General features: G+C 53.5%; 1 protein-coding gene across 1 annotated transcript in view; it reads right to left on the reverse strand.

The window, feature by feature from the left end:
- ankrd11 (ankyrin repeat domain 11) overlaps positions 1 to 20,284 on the reverse strand; it is a 117,712-nt gene extending 97,428 nt beyond the window's left edge. The window contains exon 1 of the mRNA XM_064337255.1: positions 19,909 to 20,284. The gene's annotated coding sequence lies outside the window, so the exon portion shown is untranslated. The remainder of the gene's footprint in view (positions 1 to 19,908) is intronic.
- Between the last annotated feature and the right edge of the window lie 431 nt (positions 20,285 to 20,715).

A 20,715-nucleotide genomic window follows, 5' to 3' on the forward strand; every position in this document is an offset into this window, starting at 1 on the left:
CTTTTAAAAGGGGGAGTGGGAGGGGGAGGGGCTTTTAATAGGAGGCGGGGCTTCCATGCTCAGACTGCAGCTGCGTGTCTCCGGGTGTGCTTTGCGGATGCGCGAGCCCTGCGCGGAACACGGTGCATTGTGGGATTAAGGAGGAGACGGGCTCTCTGATGCTCACCTGAGGGCACAGGTCCATCCTTTATGTCTGCTGTTCTGGGGGGGGGGGGGGGGGGGGGTTGCACTCGCTCTTTCTGCCCCTCCCCCTCCGTTCTGCTCCCCTGGCGCTGGATTACAGGAATCCTGCCATTCCCGCATTCACACCACACCACCTGATACACTTACCAGGGGAATCAGGATGACGGGATCTTTCGCTCTCTCTCTCTCTCTCTCACACAGACACACGCACGCGCACACACGCAAACATGGACACACCCACAGATGGCACATGCAGACACACACAAACACACACACTCAGACACAGACACACACGTACACACACAAACACACACACTCAGATACAGACACACATGTACCAACACTCACACCTAGACAGACACAGACACACACGTACACACACAGACTCACACACTGGCAGTAATAATCAGGGATCTGCCCACCCCAGGCACGCGTATCTGAGAACACACCAGTCAGAGCGTTTCGCCACCAGCGCGTGCGCCCCAACCTTTCCACCCCGCCCAGGACACGGCACAGCCGGCTGCCACGGCGACGATCACACACAGCGCTGCAGCCCGCGCGCCCTGACACGCGTCCCGCGCCACGGCAAAGGGCACGTCCGTGCGCCCCAGCGTCCTCGCCGTCCGAGCTGACTTTACCCTGCTCGTGCGCTGTCTCTGTCATGCCCACCACGCGCGCCCTTTCCACAGAACCACACAAACGGACCCGACTGCCTTCAAAAGGAAAAGGACAACAGCGGCGTAACATGACAGGAAGCAGAACCGGGCTGAACGCATTTCAGGTGGAAAGTACCGGCAGCAAGCAATATTACCTTAATGTCTTACCGAGGAAAACTAAAGAGAAAGAGAGAGGGAGAGAGAGGGGGAGAGAAAGAGAGGGAAAGGAAGGAGAGAAAGACAGAGGCAGGGAGAGAGAGGGGGAGAAGGGGGAGAGAGATACAGAGGGAGAGAGAGGGGGAGAGACAGAGAGAGGCAGGGAGAGAGGAGAAGAGGGAGAGAGAGGGGGAGAAGGGGGAGAGAGATACAGAGGGAGAGAGAGGGGGAGAGAAAGAGAGAGAGAGGGAGAGGAGAAGAGGGAGAGAGAGGGGGAGAGAGAAGAGAGAGACAGAGAGGGGCAGGGAGAGAGGAGAAGAGAGAGAGAGAGGGGCAGAGAGGGGGGGAGAGATACAGAGGGAGAGAGAGGGGGAGAGAAAGAGAGAGGCAGGGAGAGAGGAGGAGAAGGGGGAGAGAGATATAGAGGGAGAGAGAGGGGGAGAGAAAGAGAGAGGCAGGAAGAGAGGAGAAGAGGGAGAGAGAGGGGGAGAGAGGAGAAGAGAGAGAGAGAGGGGCAGAGAGGGGGAGAGAGATACAGAGGGCTGCTCGTGTGCATTATTGATCAGGCGGTGCTGTGCAGGGACGGTGCCACGCCTCTTCACCTCTGCAGCAGCAGCACAGCCTCAGAGGCAGACCGCACCAGCAGTGCGGAGCCAGAAAGCGCCTTCACGCTTACCGGAACACGCGTGCGGCAGGACCCGTCCCGTGTACCAGAACACGCGTGCGGCGGGACCCATCCCGTGTACCAGAACACACGTGTGGCAGGACCCGTCCCGTGTACCAGAACACACGTGCGGCAGGACCCGTCCAGTTCACACAGCACCGCCGCGCTCGGCTCGCGCGCTCTCCAAACACCCAACACTCGCCCGTTGTCAAGGTAACCCCCTTCTCTGTGCAGCGAAAGCCGCATTCCTAGATGCTGAAAGCGCTGGGCTGTCCGGCGCCGGAGCGCGCTCAGAGCCTCATTCCTGGAAACGGACGGGGGGGGGGGCGCTTCTGGAGGAGGGCCAGCGGAGGAGCCTGCGATTGTTTTAAACAAACGCGGGACGGGGGCGGACAGGGGCGCTGCTCTGGGAGAGGAGAGGAGAGAGGAGAGGAGCACGGGGCCTGGAACTCCCGCGCCAGGGAGCGGTCCCAGAGTGGATCGAGGCGGAGAACGCGATCTCTCCTCCGGCAGAGGGGCCCGCTCCATACACCCCCCGCCCCCGCCTCCTCAAGGTCACGAGCAAATGCGCGGGAGATCAGAGAGCTGGAGGAGCAACTCATCAACCCCCCCGCCCGCCGTGCCCCGCCTCACCTCGCCCTAACCCTAACCCCGCCCCGTACAGAAACCCATGCCCTGCGCGGGAGGAAATGACAGCACGGCTGCGAGTAAGTCACCCCAGGGCCAGGCTCTGGGGGTAATGAGTGAACAGGGCGAAGGGCAGGTCAGACTGGGGTTGCAGGCTTAAACGCAGCAGGACGGCGCACAGCATTCTCCATCCCAGCCATACAGACCCTGTGAGATATCAGCAGACAGGAGAGCTCTGCTGCTCAACAGTACCCTATGATGGAAAACACAGAATCCCATACCTGCACTCCCACACATCCACACACACTCCCGCACACCTGCACAGTCCCATACCGCACACCTGCACCGTCCCATACCCGCACACCTGCACCGTCCCATACCCGCACACCTGCACCGTCCCATACCCGCACACCTGCAGTCTCATACCCGCACACCTGCAGTCTCATACCCGCACACCTGCACAGTCTCATACCCGCACACCTGCACAGTCCCATACCCGCACACCAGCAGTCCTATACCCGCACACCTGCAGTCCCATACCCGCACACCTGCACAGTCCCATACCCGCACACCTGCACAGTCCCATACACACACCCTCTGGAAAAATGGGGCTGCTGGTCAGGTTGGCCATCCATACACCCGCCCCCTGGAGCAGAGGAGCATTGTGGGTCACAGGATGTGCTTTTCCCAGTCTACCCCCCCCCCCATGTTTCATAATGGATGGACTGTCAGACATTTCACGGCCTTTGGCAGACCAGGGGAGCGGCCTTTCAGACCGGCCTCATTACAATACCCAATTACAGGAGGGAGGAGGAGGAGGGAGAAGGGGCTGGAGATCCATTAACCCCACCGGCTCTCCACCTCTACTACACCCAAGAGCACAATCTCTGTCGCCATGGCGATATTTACTGCACATTCGCACGCTTCCGCGGCGCAGGCAATTGGGCGGCTGAACGGCGGCTCATTATAAAGCCATCGCGGGCTTCGCCGTGACATTTAACACTCACTCCTCACTCCTCACGCTCAACAAAAAAGCAAGAACATTTACCGGGAGTTAAACATGGCCGTAGCAACAACAACAAAAAAAAGAAAAAAACCGAAGAAACTCCATTAATTTTTTTTCTGAACAGACAATAAAACGGAGGCAGCGCATCGCCACGGCGATTACGAGGGGTCGTTACCGCGGTTTCATCACAGGGAAGGAGCGAGGGCGCGGGGGCAGGGCGCCGCCCGCCAGCAAATTAACGCTCAAAAAGCCATATCGGCTCTGGCGCTCACACACACACAACCGCCACGGCCGCGTCTCAGCTCGACGCCACCCTGGGGGAACACCGGGGCGTTTGGGAGATGCCCGAAGAAATGCCCCCCACCCCCAAACCCGCCCCTCCGCCCCTGATCAGTTCACCCTGGCTTTTACGTCCCCAAACCCGACCGGCAGGGTGGCTAACACCACGCAGGCTCCCTTCCGCGTTCAGCGGGGGAGGTGGTCTCCAGCGGGCACACGGAAGCCTCTGTTCCCTCCGTGATAAAGCGGCAGTGTGTCGGAGCCGCAATGAGGAACGGTGGAGGGACACTTTCCATTCGCGCAGAGGCAGGACCCAGGCGTACACAACGCAGAGTAAAAGCAGTAATAATCCTGCTCGGAACGGAAGAAACACGTTAATAACAGGGCTGGACAGTGCTGGTGGTGGAAGACGGGGGTGCTGACAGATCAAAGGGGAGGGGGAGGCAGGTAGGAGGGGAGGGGCGTGTGCACATGACAGGGGAGGGAGGGGCACCTGCATCGGGCGTGTCTCCTCTCCCCCGCCCCGCGGATGTTTTCCAGATGTGCTCGAATGGAAGCCCACACATGCACACACAAACACACACACACCCCTGCTCCTACACACACACAAACACACACATGCACACACACACACGCCTGCCCACACATGCACGCACAAACATACACACACACACAAGCACACACACACACACGCCTGCCCACACATGTACACACACACATACACACACACACACGCACGCACACGCACACACACACACATACACACACACACGCCTGCCCACACATGTAAATACACACACACACACACGCACACACACACACATGCTTCCTCATGCCTTTCATTACCTTCACTGCACTGCTTCATTCCGAGCTGGAAAAAAAAGAATAAAACCCCCAATTCCCTCTCACCGCCTCCACTTTGCATATTTACAGCTACTCACCCGAGCCTTGTTTACTATCCTCTACCCGTTTCCACGGCAACCAGCACGGCAGGCCTCCGGTGTAAACAGCCAGGGCGGATGGCGAGGAGGCAGGAGCGACACACTGTCCATCATTACCACAGACCCCGCCCCGCCCTTACAGTCACACACATCAGCGGCCCAGACAGGGCTCCGCCCACCCCCGGCCCCTCCCAGCGAATCAGCTGAAGCGCAGCAGAAATGCAGAAATGCATGTACCGCACAACGGGAGACGCAAACCAGGAGAGAGGAGGCCCGTCAGTACTGGGGCACAGACAAGGCCAGAGGAGGCCCGTCAGTACTGGGGCACAGACAAGGCCAGAGGAGGCCCGTCAGTACTGGGGCACAGACAAGGAGAGAGCAGGCCCGTCAGTACTGGGGCACAGACAAGGCCAGAGGAGGCCCGTCAGTACTGGGGCACAGACAAGGCCAGAGGAGGCCCGTCAGTACTGGGGCACAGACAAGGAGAGAGCAGGCCCGTCAGTACTGGGGCACAGACAAGGCCAGAGGAGGCCCGTCAGTAGAGGGGCACAGACAAGGCCAGAGGAGGCCCGTCAGTAGAGGGGCACAGACAAGGCCAGAGGAGGCCCGTCAGTAGAGGGGCACAGACAGGGCCAGAGGAGGCCCGTCAGTAGAGGGGCACAGACAGGGCCAGAGGAGGCCCGTCAGTAGAGGGGCACAGACAAGGCCAGAGGAGGCCTGTCAGTAGAGGGGCACAGACAAGGCAGAGGAGGCCGTCAGTAGAGGCACAGACAGGGCCAGAGGAGGCCCGTCAGTAGAGGGGCACAGACAGGGCCAGAGGCGGCCCGTCGGTAGAGGGGCACAGACAGGGCCAGAGGAGGCCCGTCAGTACTGGGGCACAGACAGGGCCAGAGGAGGCCTGTCGGTTCACCTGCAGCCCTCAGCGCTCAGGACAGATGCCTGTGGGGACTTGTGGGTCCAGTGCCATTTCCGTTTAAATGCAGCACAAAACGCAGCAGCTCTAATGGACACTGGAGACTGCCCGTCTGCAATAGGGAAGAGGAGCCCTGCAGAAGAGCAGCCCATGTGAATAGTCAGGAGTGGGTGATGGAGCACATGTTTCAGTGTGCCGTGTCCTCTGGAAGACCTCCCTGCACCACATCCAATCAGCTCGGTGCAGCTATCCAGCCAGCCCCCACCCTCCCTTTACCCCACCCCCACCCCCACGCACACCCCCTCCGCCAGCCCCTGCCATTTCTCATTTAGGAAAGCCCCCGTCTGTCTGGGAGAGGTGGACGTGCATGAATTAGCGATGGGCTGATAACAGCGCAGACAGAGGAGGAGGAGCAGAGGAGAGGCCTGTCACAGCCCCCACACAGAGGACACATCATTTATTTAGGGAGGCTGCCGTAGCCCCCCACCCCCTCCTGACGGGACGGTAAGGAGCAGCCACGCTCTACCCCGGCCCAGGTGTGCGCCTCCTCTACCGTTCCCTCCATGCATCATTACCCGGAGCAGACTGGTTCCGCCCTCAGCTCTGCCGTCGTGGCAAACAGACGGCCGTCGGCACGGAAACGCTGGCGCCAGCGGCAGACAGGAACGCTGACCGAGGCTCTTCCTCTCCTCTCCTGCTCCAACCTCAGGCGCAGGTAGGCTCTGCCGGGGCTGGGTCAGCACCAGGCCCGAACACGTAACCGGCCCGGCGCTGCCCAGAACGCACCGCACCCGCGTTCAGTTCCGTTCCGCTCACAGCCGAAGCGATCAGATCGCCCAGCACTTTACCCAGCGAGCAACAGTCCGTCTGCAGTCTACAGCAGCTCTGACATGCGCTGGAGTGGGGGGGAAGCGGGCGGGGGGGGGAGAGCGGTTAAGGTAAGACTGGATGGTAAATGGGAAGCAGACAATCAACTTTCTGCCCTGCAGTGTGGAAAGCAATTTATCAGGAGTGCAGGTCTATGCATATGCAATCACCGAGACGACCACCCCGTTCACCCCCCCCCCCCCCGCTGCCCGCGGCTCGTATCAACGCCAGCGCCAGGGCGCCGCGGCGGTAACCGCTAACGGAGCTGGGCGGCAGCGCGTCGCCATGGCGCAGGGCACCGTGTCCGCGGCACGGAACACTGAGAACGCTGGCGGGGTTTCGGAGCGCAGACGCCGCTCTGGACAGAAGCCCCGCCCTCCGCACGCCCGGGTGGAAAAAGTCTGTCTTTAAACACCAGGAGTAAACCAGCGTCTGCGTTTCTGCTCTTTCTGTGGGGAGGCAGCAGAGCGAACGCCAGCGTCTGTTTACAACACGGACGCTGCTGAAGGAGGAAGAGGAGGAGGTTTCAGCACGTCTGCGGCGTGCGGCACGGATAAGGAGCTCTACTGAGGGACCCCCGGCGCGGTGATGCCACGGCAGGCTGCCGGAGCAGGAGGGCGCAGGTACTCCCCCCCGCCAGTGTAGGGCCGCGCGTGGGTACACACACACGAGCGCACGCGCCAACTAACGCCCACATGCTAGCGCACAGACACGCGTGCCTGCTCTCACAATCACAAACACAAGCAGTCGCATACGCGGACACACATACACACACACACACACACTAGCACGCAGACGCATGCACACACACATATACACACCAGCACGCAGACACACGCACGCACGCACACACACACACACACACACGCAAACACACGCACGCACACACACACACACACACACACACACACACACATATACACACGAGCACGCAGACACACACACACACACACACACGCAGACTCACGCATGCACACACGCATGCACAGTCAGACAATCGCACACACATATGCTCACACACACAGTATGAACGCACAGGCACGGGTACATCCCATTTCCTCCACAGCTGAACCATGCAAATGTTCCGCTCTGCTGATCAGGCTAATCTGGCCGCTCACTTCCTGTATGACAGCATCCTGTCCCAGGGCCTGAGGAAACAGAGAGTCCTGAGGTCCGGCCCAAACCGGGGAGGGGTGCACCCGCAGCCCGCCCCTCTGCCCCTGCCCCCTCGGCTCTTCAGGGGCTCCAAAAATAATGACGTTACGGACCGTTTAATAATTCACGCCCTGAAATATTCATAAAGCAACAGCCCGCGCTTTAAATAGCCCGGCGTTGCGGCCGTGCGGCTGAAATATTCATGGCGGGCGTGCGATCCGCAGCGCGGGTAAACCGAAGGTTAAAGCAGAGCGGCTCACCGCCAGAGCGGTCAGCCAGAACCGCCTCAGCAGAGAGAGGAACGGCAGGACGCCACGCGGACGAGAAGCCACGCCAGGCGGGGGCAGCAGGCGCAGCCTGACCCTGTCCTCACGCTGACGAGCGGAGGCCGGTCCGCTAATCCTAACCCTAACCCTGTCCTCACGCTGACGAGCGGAGGCCGGTCCGCTAATCCTAACCCTAACCCTGTCCTCACGCTGACGAGCGGAGGCCGGTCCGCTGCATCTAACCTAACCCTTCAGCCACGAGCGAGGCGTCCTATCCACCTAACCCTGTCTCACGCTGAGAGCGGAGGCCGGTCCGCTAATGCCAACCTACCTGTCCTCAGCGCTGACGAGCGGAGGCCGGTCCGCTAATCCAACCCTAACCCGTCCTCACGCTGACGCGAGCCGTCCGCTAATCCTAACCCTCAACCCTGACCTCACGCTGACGAGGGAGGCCGTCCGCAATCACTACCCTGTCCTCACGCTGACGAGCGGCGTCGCTTCGTACTAACCTGTCCACGCTGCAGGACTGATCGTTGGCGTGAAGTTCAGCCCAACGGACAGGCTCCTGGAAGGAGCACCGGAGCGGTGGCGTCATGGCAAGCGACGCAGGTGCGCAGCGGAGTGCTCATCCACCGGTCGAACCGGCCGGCGGCCACGGCAACCCTGCGACAGCTCACCGGACTCCACGAGCAGTGGTTCGTGTAGGCGCTCGCAAGGGCCTCGGCACAGCGCCGAGGTGGCGCTTGTCCGTTTTGTTTTGGTTTCAGCGGTCGCGGCAGTCGGCCGACGGCGCGACGGGTGAACCGGTTACGCGGTTACCGATCCTGCAGGGCAGCGGACAGGTCCACCGATCGGATTCGTGCGGCAGGCCCGGGAGTGATTGGGGGGGGTGGCTTGTCTCCATGGCGTATCCCAGACAAGCAGGCCAGGAACCTGTTCGGCAGCCTGCTGCTCCGACTCGCTGGAACCGCAAACAGGTTTCCGCCGTCGCTGCTCTCGCTGCTGTTGTCCTTTTTTTTTTTTAAAAGGGGAAACTGGGTGGGGAGGGGGGGAGGGGGGAGTGTTTGGATTCAAAACAAAAGCAGAAATGCGCTCCCTCCGCACAAAGGAACCCACACAAAGGCCAGGTGGCGCTCGGGCCCTGAGGGGCAACACAGGAGACCCTCTCCAAACATCGCCTCCAGAGTCACAGAGACACCAGAGTTTATCGGGTTATCTGGCTCTTTTTAGCCGCCGCACGCCTCGGTCCCGGCACGAGGAGTCACATTCCCCAACCGCCGTGACTCATCTTTATTTTTACAGCAAGCGCACAGGCCGACACAAGGATAGAGATAATGACATCACTAAAGCCTTCCTGTAAAACCCAAACAAAGTTCAATTTCCATTCATCACGCAGGCCAGACTCCCAAAACCTCTCTCCTCATGACCCATGTACCCCCACTGCAGAGCCACACAGCTGCAGCGCTGTGCATTAAAGCTGCATCTCTGTACATTAAACCTGCATCGCTGTACATTAAACCTGCATCTCTGTACATTAAACCTGCATCGCTGTGCATTAAACCTGCATCGCTGTACATTAAACCTGCATCACTGTACATTAAACCTGCATCGCTGTACATTAAACCTGCATCGCTGTGCATTAAACCTGCATCTCTGTACATTAAACCTGCATCGCTGTACATTAAACCTGCATCTCTGTACATTAAACCTGCATCACTGTACATTAAACCTGCATCTCTGTACATTAAACCTGCATCTCTGTACATTAAACCTGCATCTCTGTACATTAAACCTGCATCTCTGTACATTAAACCTGCATCTCTGTACATTAAACCTGCATCACTGTGCATTAAACCTGCATCTCTGTACATTAAACCTGCATCTCTGTACATTAAACCTGCATCTCTGTACATTAAACCTGCATCACTGTGCATTAAACCTGCATCACTGTGCATTAAACCTGCATCTCTGTACATTAAACCTGCATCTCTGTACATTAAACCTGCATCTCTGTACATTAAACCTGCATCTCTGTACATTAAACCTGCATCTCTGTACATTAAACCTGCATCACTGTACATTAAACCTGCATCTCTGTACATTAAACCTGCATCGCTGTACATTAAACCTGCATCGCTGTACATTAAACCTGCATCTCTGTACATTAAACCTGCATCGCTGTACATTAAACCTGCATCTCTGTACATTAAACCTGCATCTCTGTACATTAAACCTGCATCACTGTACATTAAACCTGCATCACTGTACATTAAACCTGCATCTCTGTACATTAAACCTGCATCACTGTACATTAAACCTGCATCGCTGTGCATTAAACCTGCATCTCTGTACATTAAAGCTGCATCGCTGTACATTAAACCTGCATCGCTGTACATTAAACCTGCATCTCTGTACATTAAACCTGCATCACTGTACATTAAACCTGCATCACTGTACATTAAACCTGCATCACTGTACATTAAACCTGCATCACTGTGCATTAAACCTGCATCTCTGTACATTAAAGCTGCATCGCTGTACATTAAACCTGCATCACTGTACATTAAACCTGCATCTCTGTACATTAAACCTGCATCTCTGTACATTAAACCTGCATCACTGTACATTAAACCTGCATCACTGTGCATTAAACCTGCATCTCTGTACATTAAAGCTGCATCGCTGTACATTAAACCTGCATCACTGTACATTAAACCTGCATCACTGTACATTAAACCTGCATCACTGTACATTAAAGCTGCATCGCTGTACATTAAAGCTGCATCGCTGTACATTAAACCTGCATCACTGTACATTAAACCTGCATCACTGTGCATTAAACCTGCATCTCTGTACATTAAACCAGCATCACTGTACATTAAACCAGCATCACTGTGCATTAAACCTGCATCTCTGTACATTAAAGCTGCATCGCTGTACATTAAAGCTGCATCACTGTACATTAAACCTGCATCTCTGTACATTAAAGCTGCATCACTGTACATTAAACCTGCATCGCTGTACATTAAGGCTGCATCTCTGTACATTAAACCTGCATCTCTGTACATTAAACCTGCATCACTGTACATTAAACCTGCATCACTGTACATTAAACCTGCATCTCTGTACATTAAACCTGCATCACTGTACATTAAACCTGCATCACTGTACATTAAAGCTGCATCGCTGTACATTAAACCTGCATCACTGTACATTAACCTGACATCACTGTACATATAACCTGCATCACTGTACATTAAAGCTGCATCACTGTCATTAAACCTGCTCACTGTACATAAGCTGCATCACTGTACATTAAACCGCATCACTGTGCATTAACCTGCATCTCTGTACATTAAACCTGCATCACTGTACATTAAACCTGCATCGCTGTACATTAAAGCTGCATCGCTGTACATTAAACCTGCATCACTGTACATTAAACCTGCATCACTGTGCATTAAACCTGCATCTCTGTACATTAAACCAGCATCTCTGTACATTAAACCAGCATCACTGTGCATTAAACCTGCATCTCTGTACATTAAAGCTGCATCGCTGTACATTAAAGCTGCATCACTGTACATTAAACCTGCATCTCTGTACATTAAAGCTGCATCACTGTACATTAAACCTGCATCGCTGTACATTAAACCTGCATCTCTGTACATTAAACCTGCATCTCTGTACATTAAACCTGCATCTCTGTACATTAAACCTGCATCACTGTGCATTAAACCTGCATCTCTGTACATTAAAGCTGCATCGCTGTACATTAAACCTGCATCTCTGTACATTAAAGCTGCATCGCTGTACATTAAAGCTGCATCGCTGTACATTAAACCTGCATCACTGTACATTAAACCTGCATCACTGTGCATTAAACCTGCATCACTGTACATTAAAGCTGCATCGCTGTACATTAAACCTGCATCTCTGTACATTAAACCTGCATCGCTGTGCATTAAACCTGCATCTCTGTACATTAAAGCTGCATCACTGTGCATTAAACCTGCATGTCTGTACATTAAAACGGCGTTGCATCATTCTTTCGCCTGACAGACACCCTTCCACAGGTATTCCAGCCCACATGCGATATCACCCACACACACACAGCTGTGCACTTGGAGATCCAGTTCAGGTTTGTCTCGTGCCAAAGGCACAGCAGCAAGGCCAAGTCAAACCCAGCAACACCCACGGGCTACGGGTAACCTTAAAGATCCTTGAGGACTATCCCACACTGAGGTAACCTGGGAAATCGAATGTGACTCCGCCCATCAGCTCCAGGCAGACGCGGGGTGCACCAATCGCAGCGCGTCAGTCCTTGCGGGGTCCGAAAGCGGCCCGTTCTGTGGCACACTGGCCTAATTTGTCTGGATCCCGCCTTGCCTGTCACCGAGCGCACCGAATAGCAGGAGTCCCCTGTTCTCTGGCCCTGCTACACATCCAGCCCCACAGTGTGGCCTCCACTATGCCTGCCAATGGGCTGGGAGCAGGGTACACAGTATCCACCCAGACACTGCGTGTGTGTGTGTGTGTGTGTGTGTGCGCGTGCGCGTGTGTGTGCGTGTACGTACGTGTGTGTGTGTGCGTGCATGTTTGTGTGTGTGTGTGTGTGTGTGTGTACGTGTGTGTGTGTGTGTGTGCGTACGTGTGTGTGCGTGTGTATGTGCGTGCCTGTGTGTGTGTGTGCGCGTATGTGTACAGGTGTGTGCATGTTTGTGTGTGTGTGTGTGCGCATGTGTGTGTGTGTGTGTGTACGTATGTGTACGTGTGTATGTGCGTGCCTGTGTGTGTGTGTGCGCGTATGTGTACAGGTGTGTGTGCGTGCCTGTGTGTGTGTGTGTGTGTGTGTGTGTGTGTGTGTGCGTGCATGTCTTAGGAAGAGAAAATGCAATGCATAAATTAAAAACTAGGAAAAGACTGGAAGCATGTGCATACATCCTGGGAGACAATACCAAAAATGAAGTTAAAATATGCAATGCATTTTAACTGTACATGCGTGTTTTGAAGTTACCAGTTACTAACTGCAATAAAAATGAAAAAGAAGAAGGGTAAACAGGCATGTGAGCCCGTAACAGAATATGTGTAGCCGCCTGCCTGTAATTCAGGCCAGTACAACAATGGAGTCTCACAATCCTGAGGCTTCGTTTACCTCAGGAGAGAGGTGACCGGGTTCACAACCCACCATAACGTAGTGCAATAGTCAGCAGAGGCTTCCGATTGGCTCGCGGGACGGCGAGTGCCATCACCTCTCCCGCTGCAGCAAAAGAGCACAAACAAGAAGAGGTGCACCTCCACTGGGTGGTGAGCTGTGTCTTTCAACCCCCCCCCCACCCCCCCCCTTCCTGAGGCTCAGAGTCAATGGGAACCCCCCTGGCGCAATGACTCCAGCTGCCCCACCAATAGAACACAGCTGTTAGAGACCCCCCCTCCCCCACCCCCACTGCAAGAATGGGTCGGAGGGGGAAAAAAAGAAAGACTGACCGAAAGGTGGGGGGGGGGAGGGAGAGAGAGAGAGAGAGAATGACAGCATGCTTGGTCCTTCAGAGCATTTGGTTAGATTACCAAGACAAACGCATTTGAGACAGATGGAACTCAAAGCCAGGCTCTGAATTACTGGCCAGTGAGGTAGAGCCAGCCTGCATGCTAAGGCTGCGCTGTCTCGCTCTGAGTTTCAGCCTGCGTAACAACACTGGGAATCTCTGCATAGCAAAGAGCGCTAGCAAAGCCAGGCTAGCAAACGGACTGGGAAAAGTGACCCTGAGATAGAGATCTCACACGTGCGGCTAGTCGCCTAAACGTATATAAACATTGACCAGTTTACTTTTTATTATTGTAGAGCTGAAAGCTGAAAGAAACACTGGATCACAGTGAAATGCTGCATAGTCGATACAGCCTGCACATTCCCCCCCAGCTTTCCCTGATCAGATCTTCTGATGTTACGTAACTGCTGCAACAGTAACACGTCAGGCAGGTGATCGCACGAGGAGGTTCACATCTGAACAATAACAAAGATTCCAGAAGTTTCTTTTTGCGTGAAGACGGCGAGCGTCCGTGCAGCGCAAGCCTGAGCTGAAACAGCTCCGCTCTTATTTACAGAGGCCGGACGCAGAACGAAGCGCTCCCGCTAGCGTAGCACTGTGAGGCTAGGCGGGCGACCAGGGGCCGGGGGGGGGGAGGTGGCAGTCAGAGGAAGGCAAGGCTGTGGGGACTGTGGCTATCTGGGGACTGAGTTCTGAATTCACAGACAAGCGGTTCTCAAGTCGACCAATTAAAAACGTCTAATGAAATGTGCGTATTCGATCCCGTGGCCTTGATATGATTGGCTCCCCTCTCTCAGATCTCCTCACGCTACCCACGCCGCCCCACGCCGGAACGACCTCTGCCACCACACACCGCGCGCCGTGTCACGCTACGCGACGCGACGCTATCGCGCTACGCTAACACAGGCACTCGCTGTGGACGCAAGCACGCCTCCCCGCCTCAAACTGCCACCACAGCCAGCCGGAACACATGGTAAAGAGCCAGTGAGTAAACAGCACTGCAGGAACCAGGAGAGGAATGACAGGTCTACTCTCCCGTGCTTGGCTGAGCACGTAAGCGCGTTACAGCTTTTTCAATTAATCATCGCTTCCCTCCTTCAGCTGAAAGACTAGCAAACGCTCAGGGGCGTGGCTCCAGATTTCCTTCCAACAGAAAAACTATTACACCAAAAAAAAACGTTCCTCCAAAAAGAAGCAGCCGCTTAAAAAATATCATCCTAAATGGCCCGTGCAGGCTGGAAAACAAATGCTACAAACAAGAACCTTTCCCTCCACGTAGCAAAGAGGTATAATGCCAGGTTTTCAGAAATACTGCAGCGCAAGACACAAACAGAATCTGAATCCCAGAGCAGCCGAAACACTGGAGCCTACTGTGATTAACACGCCCCCCTCCCACCCCACAAATCCTGACCCCTAGGTCCGGGGAAGGATAACATGGAGGAGTTGCTGCCATTCTGTTCTTAAAAGGGAGGGGGAGGGGCCCATTTCAAAGGGGGCTGAATGGCTCTCAGCTGTCCGTGGAGAGTGAGAAGCACAAGGCCCCGGGCATAAAAGATTTTTTTTTCCTCTGACGGAGAAAGAAAAGCAGGAGCCCCATTACCCATAAAAACAGAGAGACGGGCAGATGGGGAAACAGCCATACACACACAGCGAGGACAGGGAACCAGCCATACACACACAGCGAGGACACGGAACCAGCCATACACACACAGCGAGGACAGGGAACCAGCCATACACACACAGCGAGGACAGGGAACCAGCCATACACACACAGCGAGGACAGGGAACCAGCCATACACACACAGCGAGGACAGGGAACCAGCCATACACACACAGGGAGGACAGGGAACCAGCCTTACAAACACAGCGAGGACACGGAACCAGCCATACACACACAGCTAGGACACGGAACCAGCCATACACACACAGGGAGGACAGGGAGCCAGTCATACACACACAGCGAGGACAGGGAACCAGCCATACACACACAGGGAGGACAGGGAACCAGCCTTACAAACACAGCGAGGACAGGGAACCAGCCTTACACACACAGCGAGGACAGGGAACCAGCCATACGCACATAGTGGGGACAGGGAACCAGTCTTACAAACACAGCGAGGACAGGGAACCAGCCATACGCACATAGTGGGGACAGGGAGCTAGGTTTACACACACAGGGAGGACAGGGAACACAGCCTTACGCACATAGTGGGGACAGGGAGCTAGGTTTACCCACACAGCGAGGACAGGGAGCCAGCCTTACACACACAGTGGGGACAGGGAACCAGGTTTACATGCACTGTGGGGACACGAAAACAGTCCTACTAACCGTCAGGACAGAAAATCTGCCTTCCACACTGTGGGGAAAGGAAATCAGCCTTAACACACACAGTGAGGACCGAGAATCAACCGTAGACCACGTTCACACGGATCACGTTAGACGGTAGATAGCAGAGCAGATCTTTGGGGACAGTACAGAGAGAGAAAAGGCAGGACGGCACGACAGCAACTAAAATGCACGTTGCTATGGTGACGCGGCTCGGAGGTTTTGCTATAATACAGGCCGCTTTCAGCACGGATAGAAAAAAGGATGATTGCGCTTGTTTTGCCGCCCTAACCTAATTTTACCGTTGTGCTCTCGTCCACTAAAATGACGTCCGGTTTGTCATTCACGACTCCGATCCATGTGAACGTAACATTGCACACACTGTGGGGACAGGGAATTAGTCTTACACACACCACCACAGTGGGGACAGGGAACAAGCCTTATGCACTCAGTGCGAAGACGGAATTAGGCTAATACACATACTGTGGCACGCAACCAAAGGGTGTGGGGGTTGGGTCTAAGCCTGGAAAACACTGACCTCTTTAAGTATGTGATTCAAATAAAACCCAACAGTGTGGTTAGCCTTTCAACGGCTACAAAGCAGCACATGACATCATGACTTCCCTGACACTGCTATGACCCACTGTACTGTACATCTTTGGTGACGTTAGGAGGACACGAGACAAATCTGTGCATCTGACCACTTGCACTGAAGAAAGGTAAGGCCCCTTCATTTGAAACCGATTCTCTGTAACGAATCACACACAAGGCAAGGAGACGAATTATCGAAGACAGAACAAGTACTCTACTTTGCTCAGAGTAAGAATCGGTTACCGAGAAATTTCTGCAAACCGTATTTCACACGAGAATAAATGTACCCACTTTCACAAGGCCACCCTGTCATACCACGGAGGTCAGATCCATCCCCGTTAAAGTTTTATTCTTTCTTTCTTTCTCTCTCTATCCCCATTTGCCGTGTCATCACACCGGGCAATTATTTTTGCTGGGGCCCGCAGCTGCAGAAATCCTAAAGAGCGCGCGTTTGACTCAAAGGTACCAGCGGCATTGATCCGTCCGCGGCTCGATCGCCACGGTGAACCCTGGGCTAAGAGGGGGCAGAGGCAGACACTGGCTTCCCCTCACTGGGAAAAACACCAGTGTAAAGTCCTGAACACCCAATGAACCAACACAACCCGCACTTCACCGTAAAGCCCAACACACACACACACACACACACACACAGGCCAATGCAAACCCTTGAACATGCAATGAAACAACACAACCTGCACTTGACCGCACACCCCAACACACATGCACACACACCTCTGGACTTGGGCCTGCTCACACAGAGCGCAGACAAGCTGCGGTTTCACACGTGGGTCACATGCCGGAGCGAGTAACACGTGGGCACGTTGCTGGATAAGAACACGGAAACACCAGAAACCCCAAAGCGAGTGAAGTGACTGACTGACTGACGTCAGCGCAGCCGACCAAAGGGGGGGGACGCGGATGAACTATCCCGCCAAAAACGCTCGCAGATAAGCACGCCGACCGCAGCCGGCCTCGACCCGAACCTGCGGATTTTCCTAGCCACCGAAGACAAGCTCCAAAGGGAGCCCGTTAGCGCCCGGCTAGCCGCCGCCATGCGGTCACCGCCAAAGACGGACTGGATTCCCCCGAGAGGACGACGCCGCCATTCCGGCTCCGTGAAGGCCTGCCATTGTTTTGTGACGCCAGGCTTAGGTTTCCCTCCCCCTCTCTGCACGGCGTCTTGTTACAGGGCTCCAGAGGAGGGCGGAGAAAGCCGCGTATGAAGACGATATGGCCTGGTCCTGCGTTCCGGGGGGGGGGGATTTTGACCCGGGACAAAAGTCCTACTGTGCCCCCGCCTACCCCCCCAGACCTTTCCCCCCCTATCCCCCACCCCCCGAGCCACTCCAGTCTCCCACGACTGGGCCAGAGCCGAGGCACATGATGGGAAGTCTAGAAAGCGGCCCTGCAGCAGGAAATGAGCCTCCAGTAACGCAGCTCCAGTGAGCTCCCGTGACCTGACATCACCATTTCCTGTCTCGGGCACATGCCCTGGGGCGAAGTGCTGAAGGACACCCCATCTGAGCTAATCAAATGGAGGCTCGCAGGAGTCTCGGTCCCAGAACACAGCCAGTGCCTCTTCTGGCTCAACGACAGCCAAAAAAAACATCACCCCATCGATTAGGTCACAGAAACACCCCACTATTCCCAAAACAAAACCTGCATTAGGTTTGCATTTCCCCCTGGTCTAGACATAAAATATAGATGTCTAGGTACTGAAGACTAAGGGTCATGTAGTGAAAGCCAAACATGTCCCAGCTGAGAGGTTTACAGTTAAAAAGCTAAACCACTAGGATGATTATAGAAAGTGGCTGGTGCTTTGGCAATTGTTTGTCAATGACTGTGTGAAAACTTACCAGAGAGACCACGTTCTCTCATATTTCCAAACCTAACCTCGTTTTCACAACTTCACATGAATCTGTTTGCCCATAGCTCTGAAACCAGGAAGGAAGATGTTGCAAAATAACTGAACGAAAAAACAGACGTGAAATTAAGAGTTTACTAAGCGGAACTGACCAGCAATCGTTACGAAACCACGACACGTTTTGCTTGATATGTTTGTCTGCAGTGAATATCAGTGCTACTCCACGTATCAGTATCTCGTGTAGGAAGAGCCACAGATACGCTGCAGAGTTCCCCCGGTGTTGACACTGCACCAATACACCACCGCACGTGAGCCTCCCCCGCCTCCGCGCATCATGCGTTAATCCATGCCCGATTTGGTAAAGAACCGTCCAACAACTGTGATGCAGGCAGATATTTTGATCTCAGCAGGGCGCAGTGCCTTCAAAAGCTCGAATAGCCCGTGCCGGATTTAAGACCCCGTCACATAGGAGGTCGGTTGGTTTAGATAGCATCGCTCTCTTTGATTTTCTGCATCCATTTCCTCAATTACTCTCAATGGCCTTCCTATATGTGGTGTGAGCCCAAGCCACTCCACCCAGAGTACTGGTGCATCCTGTTCGCAAATAATGCGTTTTACGCAAATGTAATAGTTCAACTAACGTTGATCAATTTAAGACAGTCACTCGTACCAACAACAACATAAGGAAACGGCAACTTAGATGGTTAGTTCTCTTGTACCATTCAAGAGCAAACCAGTTATGTTATTCATCTAACGTAGAACATTAAAGGACCATCCAGTGAACCGTCAACAAACAAAATGCTTCTGCAACAACGAGAAACTACAACCCGACCCCAGAATGAATTTTCTGCTTCGTGGAGCAATCGAAAGCACAGGCGACTGCACCATATAGCATTATGATTTCACAAACACAGTTCACTGCACTGCTTCACTGCCATCGCCATTGCATCCGTGTTTGGCATTTTCCCGTCAGATATCCAACTATGAACACCGTTCTTCGACATTTTAAACTCAAAACACTGCCAAATGTTATCTGCATACCTACCTAGCCTAATTTATCAGCCACATTAACTGAGGATAGAACTGTTTATGCAACCATAAAATATATTTCAAGGAAATATTTGGCAGAAATCAAATATGATTTTGAAAAATGTTGCTATATAATGTTATACCACCAACATGTGCAACCAAAAACTGCTGGTCTGGATGTTATTTTGAAAAATGTTGCTATATAATGTTATACCACCAACATGTGCAACCAAAAACTGCTGGTCTGGATGTTATTTTTCCCAAACACGCTCATTTGCACTCAAACGTTGGGTGTGCACAGTAAAAAGGGTAGACAAGCTGACCAACCATCTTAAAACCGGGAAACCTAGGTAGCAATCTAGATATAGCCACATCTACAACGAACAAAATAGGCAGATGCGCAGCATCATAACATGCAAAACAACTGATATCACAAAATTAACTGCCTCGGTGCTACCTATCCGCAGGTTGCAGATCCTATGAACTCGATAGTAACGTTAAGCACGACGCTGACTAACTGGCGTAGCTGGTTCTTTAAATATATTCAGATTCATTCCCACTTTGCCTAACGTGAAATTATCGTACTTACTCTTGCTAGCTAGATACATTATGTTACTACGGCAGGCCAAAAATAGGCAGCTTTCTGGCTTGCGACCGTCGTTAGCTTGTTGGACAGACTACCGTTTAAGAGCTCGTCTGCAATGCTAGCTAGCTATTCAGCTAGTTAACTAACGTTGTTTAGCTAAAGCAAAGTTACATTCAAGAACACAAGTTTGGGCATTAGGTTGTTATGCTTGCAACTGTGCTATAGAGACAGCGACTAGGAAAATGTATCTTACCTTTAGCCAAATCTGAATTGCGTCCACTTTTTTATGGTCAATACTCCAATCCGAGGCCTTGCAGCTCAACAGACTGCAGTTCGGAAACATCCGACGAAAGCGGCACACATCTCAAACACAAGAACGGCTGCTCCAAATTCCCGTGTACCCCAGATCGAAACAAAAATCTTTAGACTCCTCCAACAGTCAAGTTTACCAAAGGTTTTAGGCGATCCACGTCTTCCCAAGCATTATTGTTTGTTGAAGGTCTGTTTCTGAAGGCTTGTTTTGATTTACCAGTATTCTGCAATGTTTAGTTTTTACTTTAATCCTCTCTGTCCCACTCCTTACGAACCGTTTCCAGGCGGCCTTTGACTTGGACTGCGTTGCTGACGAAAAGGGAATGAGTCGTTTTGAAACATGGGATGTGATTGGCCACTGAATGTAGGCGGTTTCTATTTTGTGCGCGTACGAAGTTAACGCCATTCTGGCTCAGGAGGTGGCGCGCACATTTTACAACAGTAGTGTCGCTCTGGAGCCAACATGGTACCGGAGCACTACAGTTTCACAGCATGGACCCGATCTCCATTAGAGAGCTGGAGCACTAAGCAGAGGAAATGGAGAACGCTTAGAGGTTTTGTATAGGTTAGACATGTGGCCAGCAGCGCATCGCCAGGACGAAGATGAGAGAGTATATATAATTGGTTGGACCCTGAAGTTGGCGATTCTGTGTTTATTGGCCTATTTAGATTACCACTAATGTGACGACAAAACATAGACTGTGTTTTGATTACCCCCAATACTATAAATGAAAAGACCATATTTCAA

Source organism: Anguilla rostrata, chromosome 5 (genome assembly GCF_018555375.3).
Source record: "Anguilla rostrata isolate EN2019 chromosome 5, ASM1855537v3, whole genome shotgun sequence".
Classification (NCBI taxonomy): Eukaryota; Metazoa; Chordata; class Actinopteri; order Anguilliformes; family Anguillidae; genus Anguilla; species Anguilla rostrata.